Genomic DNA, 27,383 nt, shown 5'->3' with positions numbered 1-27,383 from the left:
GCAGTTATTCAGCCAAAGAAACACTAGCAAAACCTGTTAAGACCTAAAGATGAAACCTGCATTGTCGGGATCCTCCATAGTCAATTAAACACATACTGTTCTGAGTGTCAAATCATTTCTGACATTAGGTTTTCCAGTCCAGTGATAGCAGTAAAGCAGCAGGAATTTTTTTGCTCAAATGGAGTTGTCACTTCTTAACATAATTGCTGGTCAGAATAATGTTAAAAAAATGAAATATTCATTTTGTAATTTTGTTCTGAAACAACAAAAATGATTCTGAGTTCCTTGTCTGTGGTTCTTCCCCTCCTTAACAAAGGAGCTATCCAAATACATTGTAAACGCGGAGCACGGTATGTTAGATAAGTTAATCCAAAGTAAACTAAGATGAGGGAGTCTGTCCAAATTGTCAGGGAGCTGGTCTTGCCTCCTGTAGTTGATACCTATGCTTATGAAATCACAGACTTCACAAAGCATACAACTCGAGGCATAACTTAAAGAGAAACCTTTGATTCATATTTCTACATAAGATTAGAGGGACAGAAAATAACTTATAGAAGAAAAGAAGAAAATTAAATGGTTTCTACTCTGCAAGGACAGATCACTGAGGGACTGCTGTTTTACATAAAATTAACAATGCAATAGGCACTGTTATATGTAGGTCTACATGGACAAAAAATCAGTGGTCTGCAATCTATATAAAATGACATCTTGTTGACCAAAATGACTACAAATTTAGCTAAAGGAGAACCCCGCTTTTTACTGGTGGTTAGATCTGTTAAATTTTCTTGCTCAAAATGCTTCTGTACAGCAGCAAGCATATGGTCAGTAAACAGTAAATGAAAAGTTATTACTGATGTATGCCATGGGTTATTATCAGCTTAAGCTCATAAAAAGATGGTGTCAAATGTCTTTTGCAGCCCAAAGTATATTAGATCTTGATCAGTCTCTGATGTTTTTTCTTGTGCTTAAAAAAAATAAAAAATAGGAATTATACTACATTCTGCATGTCAAGACAGTAGGCAAGACAAATAATCCTTAGGATGGCAACACATCAGAAACATATCCAGTAATCAGGCTGAAATGTGCAATTCATCTAGATGTATCTGACTCTTTTTCACTGTTAAGAAAGTGTTCTAGTGTCAGTATCTCTATAAAAAATAAATATATAGTAATAAAGCAAGTAATCCAGAGAAAATGGAGGGGCTTAAATGATGGTGTACAATGACACTAGCCTCATAAATTACTTTTGCCAGAAGCGAGTACATATAATCCATTTCCAGTATTTGTTGTGTTGATTAAAAAGTGCTGTCATCTTGGGAACAAGATCTGATATGCTTTCTGCTGCATGTGGCAAGTGAAATAAAATGCAGCCCAGCCATTCAAATTGCTTCATGCAATCTGCACATCTGTTTCATGACAGATCTACATATGCATAGGTAAGCACATAAAATTATTGCTGCATATTCACCTTGGCTTCTTTGTTTAGCTACAAATATGGTAAATTATAAGTTTTATATACCACTTCCTGTAAAAATAACATTACCTTGACAAAACCTTTAATCACTCACAGACTTAATCCCCAGTGTGACAATCGGAAGTAGATCCAGCTCTGTTTGTAGCAGAAATAAAAAGCATGAGACTGTCTTGTACATACCTGCTTCTCCTTAAAAGCATGAGACTGTCTTGTACACACCTGCTTCTCCTTAAAAGCATGAGACTGTCCTGTACATACCTGCTTCTCCTTGAATCAGCTAACTTTTCAACATTAGAATTACAAGTTCCATTATGCTTGGAGGTGACACTTTAAACTCATGTACCCTCCCATGTTAGTCAATACTGATGATCCTTGCCATGTCTTGGGAGAGCTATTTAAGGATATGTGTTCATTTACTTATAAATGAATTGATTAATTAATGAATTAATTAATTCAGCCATTTGTAACTTCATTCATTCATTTTTGTGAGGTCCACTTATTCTCAGCATTTTTATTTGAATACAGGGATCTCTTCTACAAAAGAAAAACAAATGGAAAATTTGGCCATGTCTTTCCCATATTTCCCTGAGCCCCAACTCCAAGTCAACCTAAAAGACATTGAATTCCCACAACTGCCATTTTCTATAAAAGAATCCGTAGTGTTGCACTTTCTAAATGTATTGAGAAATAAAAAGCCAAGTCCAGCATGTTAGTATCTTCCCAAACGAAAGGACAACTGATTAAATCCACTTGAACTGTAAAAACAGGTAGTAGGAATCTCCACATAAGCAGCAAAGGAAACCGTGATTTAATTAAAATATTTATTTTAAGTGCTTTTCGTCTGCTTTAATACGCAAGACTTCATCAGAAAGAAACTGAATCTATGCTAATAGATTCTTCTTAATCTACACTCTGTCTTACCTACATACCATGCATGACAAAAACAGAATGTTAAATAAACTACTCCAAAGCTATTGCAATCACCAGATATATTCCAATCACAGTATGCAATAATCTTAAACTCACAATTAATATTTTTTAACTGTATATTATACCCCTCATATATGTATTTACATTGAGAACATGCACCGCATTTTTTCATACCATTATTAGGCTTGATTTCTTGGACTCTTATATTTCCTACTTCTAATTTTTCTTTTAAATTTAATTGTCATTTATAGATAAATCTTGGTTGGTCATCTGAAATGCTTTTAAAAGTGTCACCATATTTAATACATTTCTAATTGTTTCCTAGAACTTGCTTGATTTTGTTACCCACTATGCCATACTTAATGGCCATAGTGAGTTCATAATTGTCAAACCTATGTCTCTTTCTATCATTATTAGCTCTCACATTGATGTCACTATAATTGAAAGTACCACTACCTAATAATGGAACAAATAGTTTGTTCTTCCTTTATTGCCAAACTTCACACTTAGATTCATCAAGCATAGCAAGGAGCAATTTTCTCCAAGAACATATTCTAAAGAATGTCTACTTCTAGGAGGAACTTGCTGTCATCAAATGTTAATCTAGAGGCCGACACCATCTGGTCTTTGATCAGTCCCTTCTTTTGAATCATTAGGTGGGTACTGCTAAAATGCAAGAAATTATTTGAGAAGATAGGTTTCCTATATAATTTTGAGCAAAATGTCCACATTGCAGAATCATTAACAATAGAAACACCTAAATAGTTAATAATAAATAACTGGATATGAATTTCAGAAAGTCAGTAGTAGTGTTTGAAAAACTTACAGATTCATCAAACTGCCCTGTACTACCCTTAAATATAAATATGTAATCTAAAAACTTTAAAAAAATATTATATGATCCATAAAGTTGGACTTAAAAATAATATTTTGCTCCCAATAACATAACACAAAATTTGGGTAAAGGTGGCACATGATACTCCCATGCCAACACCATTTGCTTGTCTTAAATATTCGCCCTCAAAATATATACAATTGTTATGACATATAATTTCCATAGAATCATCTAACATATTAGTCTCCTCCTTAGAAAGGAAATCAATACCATAACAAGTTTCCATGAACCACTTGAGCCCAGTTTAACGTGAGATGCTAAAAAAGAGAGCTACAACATCAGCCGTGGCTAATAAGATGTTCTCATAAAATTCATGTTTAATAGTTCTTAAAAAATTCCAAGAATCTTTTAAAATATAGGGATAGCCATTAAAAAATCTAACCAGTTCTAAAGACTGGACTGTACCAAAGCTAGCAGCCAAATTTCTCTTCCTTTTATTCTAAATTTTGTTGATATTAAGGTTCCACCTAGTGGGTTTGTTTCTTGGGTTTGCCATCCAAAAGAGAATCTCATGAAGGCTGGTAAAGCAGCAACATGCACCAGAGCTTCATATCCAAATAACCATTAGAAAGGTCCTGTAACATATATAACCTAGCTACAAAGATTTATGACCCAAGGAACCCACAATGCCAATCTACATGAACTAGACTTACTGAGTGTTAAACTAAATATCATTTTCGTAGACAAAGAAAACTATCCAACTATTGACGGGAAACCTACGCTACCACTAGTTCACAAGCAGAGAGATTCTTAGACTTTGTCAATATGAATGCCCTCATTCAATTTGTTAGAGCACCCACTAGGGGGCACAACATCTTGGATCTTGTCTTTACTAATATGCAGATGTCTTGCACCACCCCTTGCTTATTTTCATCATTTGTTAGGTGTGACCATAAAGCAGTCTTCTTCAAAATAAAATGGAAACCAATGATCCCTTCAACTCAAGGTTCTTTTAGAAATTTCTCAAGGACAAACAACCTACAATTAAGTGATACATTGGTAAGATTCAAATCCCCAACAAATCCAGTTAACTCCATTGATACATGGAAACATGGAAGCATACACCACCAGACTAATGTAGGTATAGAGTGGCGGTGTATGCTTCCATGTTTACAGATGCACCTGTACCTCATAGGCGCAGGTGTAGGGCAAACCCCAGAAACAAACCCACATGGTGGAACCATAGTATCATTAAGCTTTACAGTAAAAGAAGAGAAAGTTGGGCAAAAGTGAGAAGAGTAATTCCCAAAATGATACAACCCTCATCACTTAAATAAATATACAACTCAGGAGCTTAATAAAATCTACCAAAGCCAAGTTTGAGACTAAATTAGCTGTTCACGCCAAAGACAGTTACGAAAAAGAAGCAAGGCCTAAACAAAATGCACTATATGGACTATCACAAAAGCCCTGTCAAGGCACTTTTTCAGTTACGTTTGTTATTTCAAAAGTTCAATGCAGCAATTCATTGAGTTGATTGTGAATGATGTTACCTACATTGAGGCTGAAGATACAGTGAACCTACTGGCCAAAAAATTCAGCTCTAACTTTACCCTTCTCTTCATACTGCCTGTTCCTCAAGGTATACCTGAAACTGGCTGCAGCCATCAAACAAAACTAAGTCATAAAAGCTCTGTCAGTAGCTAAAAATACTGCATCAATAGGTCCTGACAATATCCCTGGATGCATCTGAAATAGCATGAAGTATGATTTAGCCATCCCCCTGCTCCAGGGACACTGTTCAACCTCAGCCTCCATAAAGGTTTTGTATCAAGTAAATAGAGAACAGTTACATTCACTCCCCTGCATAAGGGAGAACTTTCTACAGACCCAAGAGTCTGACAAGCCTCATATGGAAAAACTTATCATGAATCTACTCAATCAGTACATGAATCTACTCAATCAGTACATGAAGAACCTCCAAACACTGGACCTGTCTCAGTTGGGATTCATCAAGGGCAGGTCATGCTTACTAAACCTGGTGGATTTTTTGGAAAAGGTCGCCAAAGTAATGGATAAAGGCAAAATAATACACACCACATGCTTTGACCTGAACGTTTTTTATATAATTCCTCACTCAGAAATAGTAGAAAAGATAAGTAAACTGGAAATAAACCCCTATGTCACCCACTGGATTGCCAAGTGGCTCACAGCTAGGATTCACAAAATCAAAATAGGGGAAGTTACTTCCACAAAGAGACCAGTCACCAGGAGAATAACTGAGGGTTCTGTGCTGGGACCTCTCCTGTATGGCATCCATTTCTCTAAAGTAAAAGCCAAAACTATAGGGCTCTGGCTTACTAAGTTTGCAAATGACTGCAAGCAAGGAGCAGTCATTGAATCCCCAAATGACTTAGCCAAGGGTTGTTCCAAATCAATAACTGATGTCAAAAATCAGGGACTGAAACTAAATGCTAAAAAATATGGTATTGTATCCTTTGGGGAAGTCAACCTCTTTGGAGAACTAATACAGTGACAACATGCCCCTAACATTTGAACCAGTTATTCAGGATTTGGGAAGTTATGTGGACGGTGACCTAACTTTCTTCCAACATTTGTTCACTATCATAAGAAAGTCCTCCTATATTGCACAGCTTGTAAACAAAGAGATTTAGTCTAGATTTAGGGATGTCATTGTCCCCATTTACTCAGCCATCATTAGGTCAGTCACTGAGTATAAGGCCCCCCTTTGTCATGTATCTGTTCAGACACATGAAACAACTGGAACTCTTACAGAGATAACTTACTAAAAAGAAGCAAGACCTAAAGAAAATGTCCTATATGGACTATCACAAAAGCCATGTCAAGGTACTCAGTATCCTACTAAGAGATGACCGATGACTGCCATACAAGGCATCCTTCGACTCATTACTGATGGATTTACTGCACATCAGCAAGTCAAATGTCATCAGAAATACTGACTCTAGGGATCTAAACCTGATCTGCAGTATCAACAGAACAATTTGGAGTGACAGGCATAACTTACAGAAGATACCACTGCTCTGGAACAGACTCCTCATCTATGTAAAACAAACCTCATCCCTGCCCACATTCAACCATAACTTGGATCTATGGGTTGGAAACAGAAAATGTACCCAAGGACTGTGTCCTATGCTACTAATTGACAGAGGCAGGTCCTAAATGCTTTATCCCATAGATGTGTCCCTTCAAATAATCTATGGTATTATATCAGTTGTTTTCATTAAGGGAAATATAAGATTATGACCATGTGATGGGCAAAACCAATGTAATATCAAATGGAGTATGTTAATTCAAACATCAAGAGGTGTGCATACCTCCCAACCTCTTAGTGCAAGCTGAGGTGGCTTACTGGTAAATTGCATAGGCTGTGGTGGGCAGGGTCCTGAGTACAAGATGCAAGGTTTGATTCTCACATGGGGTAACTGGCTAGGCTTAAAATGGCCCACAAGGGTCATTAGTTTAGTTCTAACCTATGAACCTAAATCTGAACAAAGCCTTAGATGATGATGATACAAATGCCCAAAAATTGGGATAGATTTTAAATGTTGCTCTTTTTAACTTAGAAAATTGCTAGAATGCAAGATTTGTGTTACCACATTTTCTGAAGGATGTGAAGTCTGAAACTCATATACAAGTCCTTATTTAATTACTTCAGTCCTCTATTTGCCATAAAACCACACATTTTATGAGAAACAGATCAAAATGATGAAGCTAAATCTGAACAGTTCAGAGGTATGTTAAACACACACAATCTGCTCTCTCTCTCTCTCTCACACACACATACACACACACACACACACACACACACACACACACACACACACACACACACACACACACACACACACACACACACACACACACACACACACACACACACACACACACACAAACCTTTTCTCTGCACACACACACAGAGAAACACACACACAGACACACACACACACACACACACACACACCTTCCCTTTGCTTTCTCACACACACCTACCTTCTCTCTGCTCTCTCTCTCTCACACACACACACATCCACACACACCTACTTTATCTCTGCTCACCTGCACACACACCTAACTTCTCTCTGCTCTTACACAGCAACAAATACATATACACACCTACTCTCTTCACAGCAGTACACACACAAAAACACACTTTCTCTCTCATACAGCAATAGACACACACACACACTTTCTCTCAAACAGAGTGGCTAGTTTAAATTACATACACACATGGGCACACATATGCATACACATACTTTCTTTCTCATACAGAAACATCTGCATCACTAGTTTAAATTATATACACAAACGCACACTTACCTTCTTTGTAAACAAAATGGCTAGTTTAAATTCTGGTCGCGGGTGCGGAATGGGATCGCGGGTGCGGAATGGGTTTACATCAGCATTGGTGTTTGTGCAACGCATGCATGATCCTTCTTAAAGGATGGTGTAAGAAGTATTTTTTTTTCAATGTTGACGTCTCCTGGCCAGAGTGGACTCCAGTAGCCATGGGACCCTAGGCATCTGCCTATGTCATATCCCTGACATGAGTAGTTTCCAGGGAATATTTAAAGTCTGCCAGCTCATTACACTCCCAGATAACATTTTCCTAATTACCTCTTTCTTCCACACCACACCTCCAACATTTGCTGTCTACCTGAGGAAAAATACCCATGTAAACACTTCAAAATAAAGATCCTATATCTTCTAGACTTTTTTTGCATATTTGGAACATATACATATATCCCCCCATTGTTTCTTTGTGAATTGTTTATCCAGTCTCTCTTCTCAGTCCTTTCTAACCTCCTCTGATTGATCCTTATAGTTATCATGCAATATTTTATATGCTCTATTAATTATTCCTTTTCTAACAGCAGCTTCTGTTCTAGATTCTATAAACCCTTTTCCTAAATTCATCCATGTCCTGTGTTTCCCCTAGAGAATGCATTTATATTTAGACTCTGGGCCGGATTCACGAAACCTCCGTGTAAGACTTAATACGTCTTACTCGGAGGCTGCAGTTAAATGGTATGACGTCAGCGTGCCATGAATATTCATGAGGGCACGCTAACTCATCCGTAACTCTTACACGGACTGAGTAGGCAAGCAGGGGGCATGTCCAACTGCAGGGCAGTCTAAAAGTCCACTCCCCTGCAAAGTTTTAAAAAGCATAATGTCAACAGACAAGAGCGAGTCCGCTCAAATGTACATGCACCCAACATCATACTCCCTGACACTGTAAACCCCCATCAGAGTTATAAAACGGAAAATATTATTATTTTTTTAAATCCACGACATAGCTGCCCGTATTTGTGCTTGTTTGTGCAGGTGTGCCCACTGCTTAACCACAGTTAGCAATTGTGACATTGAAGAGCATATAAGAACTACTTATGCAAATTAAACCAAATAGCAATATTATAATGGTAGGGCATATGCACAAAGAGAAGGCATTCACAGTTCGAGTCCCACCACTCCCCTTCTTATTTATGTTTTAAATCAGTATTTGAAATAATACCAGACAAATATGATTAAAATTTTATTAAAAGCAGTGACATGGCCAATGTATCAGCGAACAAAATATATATATTTTAAAAGACCCAGATATATAATAGCCTGCCGTTAAGCAACGTTTTACACAGCTAAACAGAGGTGCCCATAGTTTTATAGTGCTATACCCATCTAAACAGAGGTGCCCATAGTTTAATAGCGTTTTATCCAGCTAAACAGAGTTGCCCATAATTTAATAGCACTTCACCCAGCTAAACAGAGTTGCCCATAGTGTAATAGCACTTTACCCAGCTAAACAGAGTTGCCCATAGTGTGATAGTGCTTTACCCAGTGCAATAGAGTTGCCCAACATTTAAAAACGCTTTACCCAGCGCAATGTGTTTGCACGGATGTGTGCGCCGCACCAACCAGGGCACCATAGGGCACAGGGGAGCAACGTAGAGCTAAGTTGCTTAAATGCAGCCACACCCCCTAGCCTGTCTAGACAGTATTAAAATAAAAGAATGACAAGGTTTGAACCCAGGACCCTTTGCATCATAATCAAAGTACAGAACCACTAAGCCATGACAACATAGGGGAAAATAGCCACTATTAACATACATAAACTTAGGAATGGTAGTTTAACCATTACTAAGCAGGTCTGCAGTCAGCTGAGAATTTTACAAAACGGCCAATCACAAAAAAGTGCGAGAAATGCGGCATATTTAAGCCCCACAGGCAGGAATACACGCCATAACTGATTGTAGCTCACATCTGCAGTCAGAATGTCTGGTGTTGGAGAGGGAGTGCGCTTCCGAGCGCAGAGATGGGGCACCAAGGAGTCCAAATACATGGTTTGGCTCCTAGTCCACCATCATGAGGCAAGACTCCTGCAGGGCCAATTCCAAGGGACGGAGTTCAAGGCAGAGGCTTGGAACCGGTTAGCTCGTGACCTCACCAGTGCCACAGGCGTTCCCCGGACTGGTGAGCAGGTCTGTCACCACCATGCAGACCTGAAGAGATGAAAGAAGGACTGCCTGAACCAGTGGATACAGGAGGCCCATGGGATGCAGGATGCCCCACAACTGAGTATGTAGCCATGGAATGCAGTATGTAAGGATTTAAAATGGAATATGTATAATGGATAGGAATGTCTCAATATCCGTTCATTTACTTTACAGCTGCAGGTGACCGTGTTACGAATCAGCAAGCATATGAAGATAGGCTGCTAAGGTTGCGCCACCAGGCAGGTTAGTGATTATTCGGCATGTATTGTTATATAAAATATGGGAGAGAGCATGAAAGAAAGTGTTGTAGTCCAATAATACAGCCATAAAATGGACTGAATAAGTCCTCTGCATGTACTGTCAGATAAAAACGTTAGAGCGGCAGAAAAAGAGTGCAGTAACCCATTAAGAAAGGTAACAAATGTCTGGAATAATATCTCTGCAGGCACTGTCATATAAAATAATATGTGAGTGAGCCTGAAAAAAGTGTGCTAACCTATTAATAAAGGTATAATATGTCGTGAACATGTCTGCCATATATACAGTTAAAACAAATAAAGGAGTGAGCCTGTGGAAAAGTGTGTAATGTCATTAATAAAGGTCTAAAACCCAGAGTGTGTCTGTTTCACTTAGTATGAAATGTTGTTGTACCCTTGCATTATACAAATAGTAATGTGTTGGAAAGTGCTGGCAACCCAGAGTTCTGCAGTCCCATCTAAAGTGGGTGATGGAAGTGCTAGTAGCTGTGAAGTAAATATACAGTCCTCAACAGTTAGTTACTGGCTGTCATGCATAAGTAAATCTGGCACACGAGTAGCATGCTAATATGTTCCCCAGAAATGTAAGTGTGCTTCAATAAATGCAGGGTTCTGTACAATTTGAAGTGAAAATGTCATGTGAAAACATCCAGCTATGTAGATAAAGAAATATAAATGCAACCATGAAATATGTAGCAGTAACATCTGCATCCCAGACAGTTAGTATGTGAGATATAGGTCAAGTATAGATTGAACTAGCCAAACCCACTACACAACCTAATGCATGGTGGCAAGTGTAATAATACATGTAGGGAATACACACCTGCAGTCATTAGGAATGTAGTGTAGAGTAAAAGTGTTTATAAGATGTTAATGGAGGTTTTTTCTACACCCTACTGTTTGTGCATAAACCATGCAATTCCACACCTCAATGGGTATGTGTAATCTTAAATATTTGTTTGGATATATGTCCAATTGTTCTATAAATATTTGCACTCATGTTGATGCATGTGCCCTGTTCAAACACCACATTCATGGTGGCCTGTTGCTACCAATCATCCCTGCATGTGGTTGGAATAACCACTGTTGTTCAATATATGCATGTGTTATGTTTGCTGTTCAACTGTTGGAACTGTGGTGTGTTGGGTTAATGGGAATATTACTGCATGCTGTTACAACTAATCTGGAATGCTGTTGTTTATGTTGTAATGAAACACACCTAATCACAGAATGTATGGGAAGGCCGGTCCCAGCGGACCCATATGTCCCTCCTCAGTTGGCGAGTGCACCTGGCACCAGTGGCTCTGGTGCCCAGCCCAGACTGCCCTCCTCTGTTGGTCCTGTGCCACCTTCAGGTGGAAGCGCTGCAGGGGATGGGGCTCATCCCCCCTGTGCAAGCGTGGGCGGAGAAGGGCCACCCGTCACCCTTCGAAGGGTCTGGGCTGTGGTGCATAGGAAGATCCAGAGTTCAGTCGCTGATCCCCTATGCCAGCTTGAGGCGAGTGTGGCGCGTCTCTCAGGTGAGCCTGCCTGTCCTACTCAGCCCCCAGCACAGTCACCCTCGGGGCTGTGAAGGTGCAGTGGTGACTGCCCATGGGTGGGGATCTCAGTTCCACTGTTACCATCTGTGGGCTCATGGGCTTGCGATTTCCAAACATCCTTCCCCGTCAATTGTGTTCACCCACCCCATGTGTCAAACTCTGCCCCTGTATGCATCTTGTTTGTCTTGTCTGTTTACCTCCCCAACCTACCTCCCCAAATATACCTACTTCCTCTACCTCACATTCCACTCTCACCTGGAAAAAAAAAATAAAAAAAAGGGCAATCTGTTCCCACAAAAAAATGACGCCCCATACATAGCTGCCCAATTTGCACACATGTCCACTGGACATGTAAACTGATAATTCTAATTGGCAGTACAACATATTTTGTTGTCCTCACCCCTTTCTCAGGGGTGGAAGGTTTCAAATTTCACACCAAATTTCATACATATGCACAGTTGTTGCTGGTAAAGAAATGGGCAGCTATGGACCTTCCTTACACCCATCCTGCACATCCTGAGCTGGTTTCCCTACTGTCTTTCCCTCTTTGTGCCCCCTTTTTCACCACTTTCCTATCTCCCCATTTTCTTTTCTTTAAAAGAAATTAGCGCTGGGGTTAGTGGGAGTAAGCACTTTTAAGCAGTAGTAAGCGGGATTAAGCGAGTGTGCGCATGTGTGCGCTTAGCTAAGCATAGCTAAGCATCGTGTAAACCCACGCAAAACCGCTTACAACTGCTTAAAAGTGCCTTAGTCACTCTGTATGACAAGGCGCTTGTACTGCTCAGCAGCAACATAAAAAACCTTGCCAGTCTCAAACCCGGGACCTTGGACTCACCAGTCTGCATGAAGTACCACTACACCACAGCAGATATACAATAACTTAGTGCTGAAAGCAATTTCTCATGCATTACCATGAGTGAATGTAAAGGGAAAATAGCAATGGCATAACACAAATCTTGTTCTGTGGGCCTTAACCAGCAGGTGTTGTTGAATTGCATGACATGACTGTGAAAAGAGAATCAGCCATGCTAGTAGGGAATAAGGTTACAGTAGCAGCTTACAAACCCCACACAGTATCAGGGCAAGATAAACACTGGCATATTTGCATAGGTCACAGGCCAGACCTCCCAACAGTGACTGCTCTACAGTGATGACCCTGATTTGTAAACAAATGTTAGCTGTGCCCCTCTAACTCCCTGTGAAATGTACAGTAGGCAGAAAGGTGTTGAATCTCACTTAATAACAAATGTCAGTAAGTGAGAGTAGACACTGCTTGCACGTCAGAAAAGGTGTAATAATAGAAATGCTCTGAATCATCCAAAGTCTGAACTGCAAAATGTCTGAACTATATGACAGGTGTATCCCAGTTATATGTACCTTTCCCTGAGGCTGTTCAAATATATACGTGAGAGTATCTGAGGCCTGGAAGAGTCAGAAACACACAGGCATATCAGCTTGTCTGCTGTTACACACTCTGCAAATAGCTGTAGAATGAATCCCACAAGCATGCCCTTATGTAGAAGTACAACACATAAATAGCAAAGGATGTAGCCATGTACTGCTAGCAACCACCTGTGACAATGCCATTGTTCAGGTGCTGAAAAGACTGCTGTGGTTCACAGTCAAAGAATACTAGGCTGACCTCTGTCTACCATCTGGATATGTCCATAGGTGGGAGCTACTCAGACAGACTACAAGCCTTCATAGACTTACAGGTACACAGCAACTCTGCATGTTCAGTAAGATAAGCACCACACAATAATAAATAATGCACACTGCAGTTCTGCACCCCTACCCAAAGGTACTATATACCCATGTAGTCAGGCACAACCAAGGGTGTAGGTAGGCATACACAGTACAGAAATATGTCCAGTCGTCCTGAGCAGACTGTGCTAATGCCAACACAAACTACAAACTGTTCAGATGTGAGTAACGTAGTAATGACAGTATAGCAGTTCACAAACAGTGCATGTGCCTGATATTCATAATTGGTAGTACAACATACTTAGATGTCCTCACCACTCTCTCAGGGGTGGAAGGTTTCAAATATCCTACCTAATGTATTGCATATGCACAGCTGTTGCTGGTAAAGAAATGTGCAGCTATGGACCTTCTCCACACCCATCATGCATAACCCAAGCTAGTTTCCTACTGTCTTCCCCTCTTTGAGCACCCTTTATCACCACATTCCTATCTCCCCATTTACTTTTTTGTCAAATACATGAGCGCGGGGGTTAGCGGGAGTGAGCACTTGTAAACAGTAGTAAGCGGGTTTGCACCAGTGTGCGCATGTGTGCACCTAGCTTAGCATTGCTAAGATATGATAAGCTACGCCAAGCTTAGCTAACTATTGCTAACATAAAATAAGCTAAGCTTAGCTTAGTATTGCTAACATAAAATAAGCTAAGCTAAGCTTAGCTTAGTATTGCTAAAATACACTAAGCTAAGCTAAGCAGTGCTTAGCATTGCTAAGCGTCGTGCAAACTCGTGCCAACTCGCTTACAACTGCTTAAAAGTGCCTTTGTCACTCTGTATGACAAGGCCCTTGTATTGCTCAGCAGCAAAATAAAATACCCTTGTCAGTCTCAAACCCAACACCTTGGACTCACCAGTCTGCATGATGTACCATTAAGCCACAGCAGATATACAATAACTTGGTGCTGAAAGAAATATAATATACATTACAAGGAGTGAATGTAAAGGGAAAATAGGAAAGCCATAGGAATACATTGCAATAAAGAGATATAACATGCATTACAAGAAGTGAATGTAAAGGGAAAATAGGAAAGCCATAGGAATACATTGCAATAAAGAAATATGACATGCATTACAAGGAGTGAATGTAAAGGGAAAATAGGAAAGCCATAGGAATACATTGCAATAAAGAAATATGACATGCATTACAAGGAGTGAATGTAAAGGGAAAATAGGAAAGCCATAGGAATACATTGCAATAAAGAAATATGACATGCATTACAAGGAGTGAATGTAAAGGGAAAATAGGAAAGCCATAGGAATACATTGCAATAAAGAAATATAACATGCATTACAGGGAGTGAATGTAAAGGGAAAATAGGAAAGCCATAGGAATACATTGCAATAAAGAAATATGACATGCGTTACAAGGAGTGAATGTAAAGGGAAAATAGGAAAGCCATAGACATACATTGCAATAACTACTGTTGTATGCCAGTTAATTCCCTAATTCCAAAAGAAAGTACATACCCCATGTATGCAGTGTTAGCATTAGGAGGTGTGAGTAAACTTACACACTGAGAAGAGTGTACTGGAAGAAGCAACAGTCAGGTTTCAGTATAACATGCATTTCACTGGCTACAACCCAGTTTCAGATATGAGACATATACCAACATTCTGACTGACACAACAGTGTCCACAGCAAACAAGTATGGTCCCCACCTTGCAAAACTGAAAGGCCTATGCCTACCTAACCTATCATTTTATAGCAGTGTCCTGAAATCACAGTGAGAACTGCAATTGCCACACAGTAGGCTGCATGCAATTACTAAATGGTGGGCACCAATTGGTGCAGAGGCCATCACATGCACATGTGCAGATACCTACAAAAGCAGCCTGTACTTGCTGTCCACACATGCAATAATATCATTGCAGCAACTGGAGAGAGAGAGTGCGAGCGAGAGAGAGAGAGACAGACAGACAGACAAACAAACAAACAAGCAGAGGCAGTTGGAGACCAACCCAATAAATAACAACAAACAGAGGCAGTTGGAGACACCAACCCCCCCCAAAAAAAAAAAACACACAGGTGGTTGGAGACACCAACCAAAACAAAAGAAAAACAACAAACAAAGGCAGTTGGAGACACCAACCAACCAAAATAAAAAAAAAAAAAAAACAAACACAGGCAGTGGAAGACACCAACCTAAACAAATAAAAAAAAAAAAACATCAACAGGTACAACAGACTGAGGTGAGAAATACAAAGGTAAGGTATGTAACACAGATGTATTTGCTGGCATCCGAATGATGTGTCTGACGGGTACTCTACATTCTGTGAACACTCCATGTGGTAGCAGTGCGTATCTATATGTATATGCAGATGTGCATAGGGCAAGGGACATACTGCAACTGTTAGTGAAGGCTGGACATATATGTGTATTTGAAGGTTGCTATGTGCACATATCGATGTAGGTTGTAGTGTGTGGCATTGAAAACAGCAAGCAGTGCAGGTATATGTCATGTGGTGGTTAAATGCTGTGGGACTGAGTTACACCAGTAAGGTCTGCTACGGCTATACTGCCTGAGGACAGCAAAATGCATTCTGCACAACACTGTGCAATATTATTACTTAATTGTATGTCTCACAACTGTTCCATAATTGATATTCCCACCATGAAAGGTGGGCAGCATATGTGCATATATGTGCATGTATGTGTACAGCAGTGGCTGTTTACAAGTATGTGTGTATATATATATATATATATATATATATATATATATATATTTATATATAGATATATATATATATATATATATATATATATATATATATATATATATATATATATATATATATATATATATATATATACATATATATATATATATATATATATATATATATATATATATATATATATATATATAGATATATATATATATATATATATGTATATATACATATATATATATATATATATATATATATATATATATATATATATATATATATATATATATATATATATATATATATATATATATATATATATACATATATACATATATAGATATATATAGATATATAGATATGTAGATATATAGATATATACATATATAGATATATACATATATAGATATATATATATATATATATATATATATATATATATATATATATATATATATATATATATATATATCTATATATATATAGTGAGAGAGGGAGACATAGGGTCAGACGTATTGCAACAGGTGCCTGGTGACCAAGGCATGGACTGAACACCAGTGTTGATACTGCAGTGTCATACCCCATTCCAAAACACTTTACCCACTAACTACCAGATAGGTGGTTGCCTGACTAAGACATACCTCACAAAGGGTAATACTGCCCTGAAACACATACCCTATGCAGACTGACTCACATAACCACAGCTACAGTGCGTTGTATACCGGTCACCCAGAGGTTACCTCTGCCAAACATACAGAGGTATGCCACACCCATAACAGTCAGACAACCACCATGTCAACACCTCACATCCCACCGGGCTACACGGCCTAGGTCCCTAGTCCCTGCAACCTCACTAAACAGAACATGCTGAGGGATTGGCTCCTATTGGCAAATATGCCATACTCTGGAGTAAACCACCCAGCATGAACAAGCAAGGCTCCTCAGTAGCAGATGTCAGACATACCCCTGATGATTGTCTGGGGGATAGGTAACACACCCTGGGAATCACCTCTGTGTATCCGGTTGACAGGAGGAAGTGAAATCTAATTACATGTTTTGTCACAGGCCAGGGTAGCATATGGCTAGGCTGCTGTAGGCCCCAGGGACAATAGCGTATTACCTACCTATGACACAATGTACACAGACATTTACACAGTGCAATACCTGCTATGTGAGGTGGAATGAGTGTGACAGTGAATGTGTGCAAGGTCTGTGATGGTGTGATAGCTAAGTGTGAGGTTGTTTCTGCCATGGTCGTTTGTGTCCTAAGTGTGAGGCCAGAGAAAGATGTGTCAGTTATTGGGATGCAGACATAGTAGGATGGTATATGTTGTGACGTAGTTCCTTGTGTACGACTGTGGTGTCCCATCATAGGCTGAAGCAATACATGTATGCTCAGTAAGTGGTACTGCTGGTGAATCCAGCCGACATTTGAACTGTTGTACGACCTGAAGCTGTAGGCCTAAACAGCACAGTATGGTGTATGTTCACATTCCCTGGTAACACTGTCTTGTGTGTTTCCTGTAGTCTGCCCAGATTACATTCCTCAGGCATAGGTATCTGTAAGTAGGGGCACACAGTACTGTAAGGTACATAGCAAATGCTCATCTGTGTTAGCATACATTTGTGTGTTGTATGAATGTCTGATGTGTGTGTAATGATGCCTGTACCATGTCTGCAATCACATGTGTGATGCAGGGTTTGCGTGTGTACCTAGCAACATGTATACTCTGCTCCAGCAGTATGTCAGTTATATTAACAACTGTGCACATATGTTAGGTAGGGGTATGGCATCAACGACTAGGGTGGGTTACTGGTTATACTGTAACTGTACTTCACATTCATTGCAATGGATGACATATTTCTGCATGCATTAGCTTGATATGTACCCCCCTGGCAAGGCTGTGCATTGGATCCCAAACAGTGAGCCGAGTACAGGTGTATACTGGTGTGTCATATGGAGTGTGACAGGCACCGTCAGCCAGTTGTGGGCTGAGCACTGATATGTGGTATTGAATGTGTGTATCCTCTGACAGACGAACAGATGCTATCAATGGCAGTTAACTGATATCTGTACTGTATAATGTTAAGTGTGCCACATGACTTGCTCACACATATCGTTTACTTGTCTTCCAGGCTTATGGCTCATCACAGGAACCCCTGCTACACAACTGCAGAGGAACAGGAAATCCACCACAGCCTGGTTCAGCACTATACACTGCTGTTTTCAAGGGCCAGCCAGCACCAGCAGGAGCGTACTACACTGTGGCAAGAACTTGTTCGTCGGGTAAATGACATAAGCATGCATAACCGGACATATGAGCAGGTACCCCATCACTGCAGTGATTTAATTAGACATGTCCGGCAGCGTGCGTCTGATATCCACAGACAACAGCTTGCCACAAGTGGTGGGGTGGCCATAAACTCCCCCCTCACCAGAGTGGAGGAAATGCTGCTAAGTGTGGTGGCTCCTGGCCTACAGCAACAACATCACACATGTGTCGTTATGGAGGCTGGAGCCACCCAGCATGGTGACATGGAGCATGCAGGTAACATGCTCTAGCTGTAGACTACTGTTACCTGTATTGTTAGATTATGCATGTGTGAGATGTGCACTGCGTTTAGCAGTTGTGCTGCCTATTGTGTGCAATACTGATAATTTGAATAGTATCTGTACACCTATGCCTGTTGTTCTGCTGTAGTTTAGCACACTCACAGTAGCAATGCCACAGTTGTGGCCACTGACAAACTGTGTCATATTCTTGCAGGTCCCTCTGGTGTGACAGCAGGGCAGACGTTACATGCTGGTGAGTGTGTTAACACTTTAAACTTGGTATTGAACTGTGCATGTCATAGGTGAGGTGTAGGCCATGTACACATAACACACCTACACATAATGCATGCTGTGCATGTTTGCTGTGAGACGTGAAACATCTCAGTAATGTCAGTAGCTTCCTCAATCACATGCAATGCACAGAGCATCCAACACAAATGTGGCAACACTGTACTGCACATTGGATAGGCATAGTTGACACACATGTACACAACATAACACATTTGTCATACGCAGTACACCTCAACATGCTACACATAGTGTAACCGGACACCCGCTGCCAGGTCACACTTCAATATCCCACATGTCATCCACACACCACACATACTATATCTGAGGGGTAGGGGCCTAGCATGGGGCTGTGCAACACTTCTCAACACATAACACAGTCATGTTAGGCAATGCTTCCTATTGGACACCTCACATACCCTTGTGCAACGTGGCTGCGTAATTGTGAACTTAGCCACGGCACTGCAGTTCAGGTACAGCATGCTAGGCGGTGGTCTAGCACACTTTAGTGGCCTTGAGTGACCACATGATGCATGATGATGATGGCTAATGGTACTACACCCCATACTGTTACAATGGCCATGTCCAGGATTGGTATCCCATCACGTATACATGCACCACTCATCCCCTGTGTGTACATAGCATGCATGTGCTACACCTGTGTCCACAATTATCTGCTACAGACACATACACTGCAATCAGACATGGAAATCCATGTGACACACAGATAACACATGCAGCCATGGTATGTATACCTGTGTGTGATGGTGCACAGGACATCGCAGAACTTATAATACTTGCACAGAAATGTTGTGTCCTTGTACAAATTGTGTTCCAGGGTGTAGCCAATCACTGAACATGTACACACATGCACCACAGCCATGTACACTGTCATTAACTATGGCTGTCTACACTCACACTGCATGGACTTGATCAACATTTATTCTGCATGCTGACATGTGTGCGTGACTGCCTTGTGATACTGTCACCCACCTTCAACCAGTATTGAGTATGATTTGGATTTCTGTTGTGTGTGTGTATCTGCTGTAGTGAGGAATGTGCATGTGTTCCTGTGTTCCTGTGTGCATGTGTTCCTGTATTCCTGAGTGCCTGTGTGCCTTTGTGCCTGTGTGCATGTGCAGACTGTAACGTGTGTTTCCTGTCTTCCTCTCACAGGTGCTGAGGTAGGGCTTGGTGAAAGCAGCAGGCGACCTGAAGCCACTGCCACGGATAGTGGTGATGATGACACATGTATTTTGGCACAGGGAGATTTGACAGGGTCTGTCGTTGGTCCACCAATTGACAGTAGACAGCGTTCAACCCCATCTATGCACACACTCATACTGCCATTACATCCCTCACCACCAATGGCCATAGGGGAGGGACAGCATACAGTTGGCATTGACCAGGAGAGTGTGGTACCCATGGCACATGCATCCCCTCACAGCAGCCATAGCCATAGACCCGGAACAGTACCACATAGGCAGAGGTCCAGGGGTTCTCAGGGGAGCACCACTGGATGTATTGCCCCTGGCAGGCATGCCCTCACAGGTTGTACGTCAACCACTATGTTCCGGGCTGTAATGCAGGCTCAGGCATGTATGGAATGGTACACCAGGCAGGGACTTAGGGTGCAGAGGGCACATAACACCGCTATCATTGACAGCATCCGTGACCTTGCCGGTGCCATCTGGACATACACCGAGGTCATTGATAGATGTTGAGGGGAGACAATAGATGCCCTCCACAACATGTCTTCCTCAAGCCAGGACCATGCGGGATGGTTGCAACGTGGACGCATGCCAGCAACAGCAACAGCTGGCAGTGGTCGCGGACGGCCCACAGCCGCTCCCATAGTGGCATTACCAGCCCCAGCAATGCTGGGGCTGGACTGTCCATTGTCCGTCCCTGTAGACCACATGCACATGGCTCTGGCCAGTCCCATCAGGGACATGAGTCCAGTCGTCATACCTCTGCCTCTGATGACAGTACCCAGTCAGGACTGGTACCTGATACCATCCATAGGACCCCTGCCAGGCACAGGTACTGTGTCCATGGCCAGAGACAGTGATCTGTACAGCCAAGCAGGTACAGTCTGTGGCTGTTCCACAAACCACCGTATATGGCAGCCACATGGTGGAGCTGTGTGCATGCAGACACACACACATTAAGCAAACAACTAGGGCTCACACGTACACACACACATTACATCAACATTGGCCCATGCTGTACTGTTGTCCCACACACACACACACACACACACACACACACACACACACACACACACACACACACACACACACACACACACGTCAATTGGATGGGTCAGTGTCAGGCTCTGGCAAACAACAAAATGCCCTGTGCATATGATGATACCTGTGCCGCCTCCTGTCATCTGCATTATCGACGGAGGGACAGACTAACATGGTGCTGATGCACAGGGTGACACTATAGCAGTGTAGCAATAATAGCGAGTTGTCAACAAGGAAGTCTAACTACATCCTTGTAGGTATATCTGAGCAGACATTATGCATCAAAGCTCTGATTGTCAATGTAGCATTGTTTACACCACTGTTAGGTCTGAGTATGTATTATCCACCCATGTGCCACTTGGCTGATGTGTGATGTGTTGCCAGCATGTGTTAGCGAGTGGACAGCACGTGTGTGATGTGTGCAGTACAGATTAGCAAGTGTACATCTGTGAACATGGTGGGTGTGCACTGTCTGGATGTACATGCATAGTGGACACATGGGACGTGTGGCATACCCTGTCGTGCATATTATTAACATCCCATTGCATCTTTCAATGGCCAGTATGCATTCTACTACAGTTATGTACTAACATGGGTAGACATGTGTATGACATGGGTTGACACTATGCTGCGGGTGATACCGTTAATATCAGTCAATGATTTGCAGTCTGGTAGTATACACAACCTCAACAGCATGACTATAAGCAATCATTGGATGATGACCGCCACCCATTACTGTGACCACACCTATGTGTCATATAGCCCCCTTAGGTACATGCAGACACACTAGGAATGTGTCCATCCAAATCTGGGAATGCATGGAATGGCCTACAATCCATTCCCTGGATGGGACGCATATCCTACACAAGGGTATCATACAGACAGATACCTGTTGTGTGATACATGCTGTATAGCAGTAAGCCGACTATGGCATAGTCATCCTCATATACTATACATACTATGCCGTTAGTACCACACCGGTGGTAGCCCTCAACATGTATGTCGGGTACCATTGTGTACATACAGACACATGTTATGTCATGTGTCCCTTGGTATCCACATATCCATAGGTATTGTGGAGTCCGAAGGTGTATCACAGACATTAGAGGCCTGAATGCATATCCACAAGGCAGTCGTACACCTATAAAGACTGTCCATTCTTGGTAGACTTTGTTGTGTATGACCATGTCTGACATATACCCCAGCCATATACCCTCACTCACACTACTCTTAAGTAACTGTCATGGGTGTGTGTGACACAGATGACCTTGGCCACAGAACACGACAGTGGGCGGCCATGTCACATACATACATATGTGACCTACGGTCTGAGTAGCAGCGGCACAACCTGTCAATGGAAACTAATGTATTAATGTAGTATGCAGGCTTCACACCTATGTAGTGATTGAGAGGACATGTACACATATATATTTGCCACCTTTGTGTCATAACTCAACACGGATTATATTGTGCCTGCAGGGTTTCCATGGAATACTTTGCATAGACTTATCAACATTCCGTCATACAGGTGGACCACTGCAATACTGTCATGGTTTAGTGGTTCAGTACTTTGGCTATAGTGCACAGTATCCTGGGTTTGAGGCCCATCACTTCTTTATATTTTCATACTGAGCAGACCACACTGCTTAAGGGCCTGTTAAGCAAATATGAGCATGTTGGCTTTTGTTCAGCTATGCCCTACTTAGACCAGGCTTGTCCGACATTGCTCAATATTCACCAACATTGCTGGACGTTGCCCAATATTACTGAACATTGACCACAGTTGTGCTAGTTGGTGTGTGCGATTTTGTTTGCATATACTACATGGTGGTAATTGCTGTTTAGCACTGCTTTATATTGCTTAACACATGGCATTCATGCCTTAGGTGGTGCTGCAGGGCTGCCTATGTCGGATGCACATACTACACTCCCTGCACATGTTTGGAAGCAGGTAGTGTCAACTTAGGCATCCCTTTTACTTTATTTGTGAGTCAGAGAGGGGTATGATTTCCAGAGTTCCTACTGAGCCAGTGTATGTGCTATGCGTTGCCTCTTTGCCAAGGCCAAAGCATACTGGACACGACTCCTTCTGCCTACTGGGGCAGGCTCAGGTGGTTCCTCCTCTGAGTCACGCTCTGCCTGTGATGGCCTTGGCAATGGTGGGGGGCTGTTTGGCCCGGGCCTATGCTGGTCCTGCTGCAGCTGTTTTCGCAGGATCATATTATGTAGCATAGCACATACCATGACAATTTGGGTACATGTAGTTGGTGAGTACTGCAAGGCTCCACCAGATGTGTCCAGGCACCGGAACCGTGACTTGAGCAGCCCAAACACACGCTCTATTACATTACATGTTTGTGCGTGTGCCTCATTATGGCGTTCCTGTTCAGGTGTGTATGCGTTTCTGATGGGTGTCATCAGCCACGGCTCCAGTGCATAGCCAGCATCCCCCACTAGGTGACCATGTGGGATGTCCCCATTGGCAAATGTCTGGTACAGCTGCGTCAGATGCCAGATATGGGAATCATGGTAGCTTCCAGGGCAGCCTGCACACACATTCAGTATTATACCCTGGGCATCACACATGACCTGGCAGTTGATGGAGGGGAAGCTCTTGCGGTTGAAGTAGACCATACCCCGCTCACCGGCGTGTGCTTTGATGCGTATGTGCATGCAGTCTATTGCACCCACGACCTCAGGGTATTCCGCTATTTGCTGGAAGAGATGCATATTGCTGGCCAATACCTCGCAGGAATTGGGGAAATATACATGATCACTGACATGTGCTGACATGACATCCAGGAACTGGTATAGTACCCTGGATGCTGATGCCTGTGATATCCCCATCATATCACCAGTTGGTCTCTGGAAGGTACCTATTGCTAATATTCTTAGGGCAACACATACCTTGGTTTCCACTGGGATGGGTTCCCCTCTATTGGTTCTGTGTGTGAGGCATGGCCTGCACAGCTCAACAATTTGCTGCAGGAGGTCTCTGTCCACTCTATAGCGCTCCACTATCTCCAGCTCATGTAGCCCATGGTAGGTTACCCTGGGCCTGTACACTCTTCTCCGTCTCCTCAATGTGGGTTGTCCACCAGCATTTCCATTGTCACCTCCCTCAGCATGTTGCATATGTCGCCTTATAACAGCAATGGCAGCCCCTAACATTTCTTTGTCTCAGTAAAGCTTTTTCAGTTTTCACTTCTATTAGCTTACTGCAGTGTCTCTTGTGAGAAACATAATGGACTGTTGTTTGCAGAGTTTTAAGTGCTAGGCTGGGCTGGGCTAGTGTACTGCCTGTGTAATTGCCTGATTCTGATTGTTTTCACCTGCTAGCTCTACTAGTACTCCCTGGTAGCTTCCTACTATTTGTTGTGCTTCCTTTTTCTTTTCTGTTTCCTCAGGGGGGTGCGCCACACACACAAGCACAAACACGCGCACAGCAGCTAATACGGGCGCACACATGCTTACACGGACTAAAACCTGCTTATTTGGGTTAAAACGCATGCACACCAGCGCAAACACGCTTACAACTCTTTAAATAGCCTTATACATGCTTACTCCGGCTTAAACACGCGCACTCACACTTACACATGCGCACTCTGTCTTACTCGGGTTTACAGGTGCGCACATGCGCGCATGCACACTCAGCAAGAAACTTTGGTGTTATCCATGGTATACACCTTCTATTTCTTGGCTTTCCCTAGCCTACCTGTTGACACACCTCTTTCTATAATGTCTAAATGACAGCGGACACATGCCACTCTGCTCCAATGAGCTTCACTTCTTTCATACATACCCCCCTCATGATGTCACCTATCTTCTACTCTGTTACTCCCCATATCCTACTCCTACACTCCACTGACTGTGCTCATTTCCTATGTAAGCTAGCGATTCACTATCCTAACACTCATTTAGGATGTGGTATTTCCTAGCAGGTTTATCACACCTCAACTCTTGTGAGACTAAACACGATTATTGTATCCTGCTATTTGCTATTGTACACTCTATCCATTCAAACTAGTGTTTATCTTCTTACTTCTTGTGTGACCAAAGTATATACAGCATCTTAGTTATAATTTCCATTATTATTTCAAACAACTATGATACCGAGCTCTTTTTTACATCAAGCTTTTGTTCCTACTGGGTACAGAATATAAAATTCCTACTCATGTAAGATATCATAAAAGTTTTGTAATGTACCAATGTCTACTTGAAATACATGTCTTGTCCTATTTTGCTAGTGTTATTGTATTGTGGAGCTTTTCTCCTCGGGCCTCCACTGAAAATGGACATATATCCAGCTGGTCAACAAATGTAAAATAAAATAAAATAAAATAAAATTTACATAGGACTGTCTACTAATGCTTGGTTACATGTCTTAGACTGAGCTTCCCCCCTTAGCAACCTCTATCCGGTGGCCATGTTGTCTTCAGCCTGCCATTCCCTTGCATTGTACATTACCACTTTCAATAAAATCCACATTTGTTGGTTTTAATTTGTAGTATTCTGGTTTTTAGAGTGCAGCCCATTTGCACAGCACTGTACTAAGCTTAAACATCGGAAATCGGCGAAAAAAAATTATTTTTATTTTAATTTTGCATCAGGGAACATTTCAATGGCAGTACATTTGGCCATTGGCATGCTTCCTGCACTGGATGCAACCTTTATTTGGAGCTGTCACGGCTCCATTTTGCTATTTGCAGAACGGTACTCAGTTATCAACTGAGTACATTTCTGCAAATAACACTGCTCTTACTCGGGCAGGTTCGGGTTTCCTGAATCACAAATCTACCTCATTTGCATGCCTTTCACCTGCAATTGAGGTGATTTGCATGTCCCAGCCCTGTCCGCGTAAGAGCCGTTTTAGGAGCTCTCTTACATGCCCCTACAGGCTGTTCCTGGATCGTTCTTCGGACATGATGGCTGCATGGAGTCTTACTCTACTCTTAAACTCCGTGCAAGCCATCGTGAATCTGGCCCTCTCTCTCTCTCATGTGTTATTTCTAAAATTCCAAGGAAGAATTTTTAATGTAATAAAATTAGCACATATGCATGGCACAGGTCTTACTGTGTTAATCCCCAGTAACTGATGCTTATGATGTACTTTAAAGCTAGGGGATTTTTTCCATTTTAAATACTAATTTATTTGTCAACAAAGGAAAAATGAACCTGTCATTTATGTAAGACTTTCAGCCATGGCTTGAAAAAGTACAAATATATCTTACTATAAATATAACCTATTGAAAAAGGCTTCAGGAACTGTCATTATATTCAGTTTCTTATAAGCGACAAAAGATGACCTCTGCCATGTCTATAAGACAATATCCAACAAATCAAGTTCTGTTTGAAAGTCTCTGTGTGAACACACCTCTGAGGTAGTTAACACCAGATTGGGAAACCTAATTAAAAAAAATAAACAAACAAAAAAAAAAAAAAAAATAGAGGTACATTGCAGAATGTCATCTAAGATTTTTCCCAAGTTTATGGAATGCACTTCTGAAGACGGCCTTCATTCAATTCCTTCAAAAACAGAAATATTCTCATTGCGTTAAAGCAGTCAAGCTTCATAAAGGCCAGTAGTTTATAAGCTTAACAATGGAATAAATGAACAAGGCCACAAGGGGCAAAGATAAATACAGATGTAAAACAAAAAAATCAACCAGCCAATTAACCATTGCATTTTGGAGGTAGGAACAAACAATATACCTAGAAAAATGCACACAAAAATGAGGAAAACATCTAAAGTCCACACATGCACTGGTGTGACGTCAGGACTGTACCTGAAGGTGACAGGCTCAAGCTGAGCCTCTACTTTGACTTTACAACTGGTGGACTGAATCAATAATACTTTACACAGAATTTCCTGACTACCTCACCTGTTATGAAATAAAATACAGTATGAGGCAAGGTATTGTGATTCAGATAACTTTGCAGATTCAAAATATTGAAGTCTAATGGCATGTAAAACTTAGACTGCTCAAAGCTCCTCACAGATTAGAAATCCAGTGAGACAAAAATGAGTTCCAGAACCTTTTTATTATAGAGCGTATTATCTGTTGTAAGTTTAGACTTAGGACAGATATCTATAATACTGATAAATGTCTCCATGGGACCGAACAGCAGCTATTTCTAATTTATCGGACACCAATTATATTGAAGCAGATGTCAAGAAATGGAATGAGCAAATTATGTGACAATGTTGATGCTTTGCCCTCACAAAACTATTAATCACTGGTAATGCCAGAATTGTATTTCAAACCAAACTGTTGACATTCTTCAAAGAAT

General features: G+C 41.4%; 1 protein-coding gene across 2 annotated transcripts in view; it reads right to left on the bottom strand.

Annotated features, from left to right (window-relative positions):
* LOC122806386 (leucine-rich repeat neuronal protein 2-like) overlaps positions 1–27,383 on the bottom strand; it is a 1,426,491-nt gene that overhangs the window by 662,503 nt on the left and 736,605 nt on the right. The window lies entirely within an intron of this gene.

The sequence above is a fragment of the Protopterus annectens genome, chromosome 7.part0 (genome assembly GCF_019279795.1).
Source record: "Protopterus annectens isolate FY-2018-M chromosome 7.part0, PAN1.0, whole genome shotgun sequence".
Taxonomy (NCBI): Eukaryota; Metazoa; Chordata; order Ceratodontiformes; family Protopteridae; genus Protopterus; species Protopterus annectens.
This window is presented reverse-complemented; position numbering and strand designations above follow the sequence as displayed.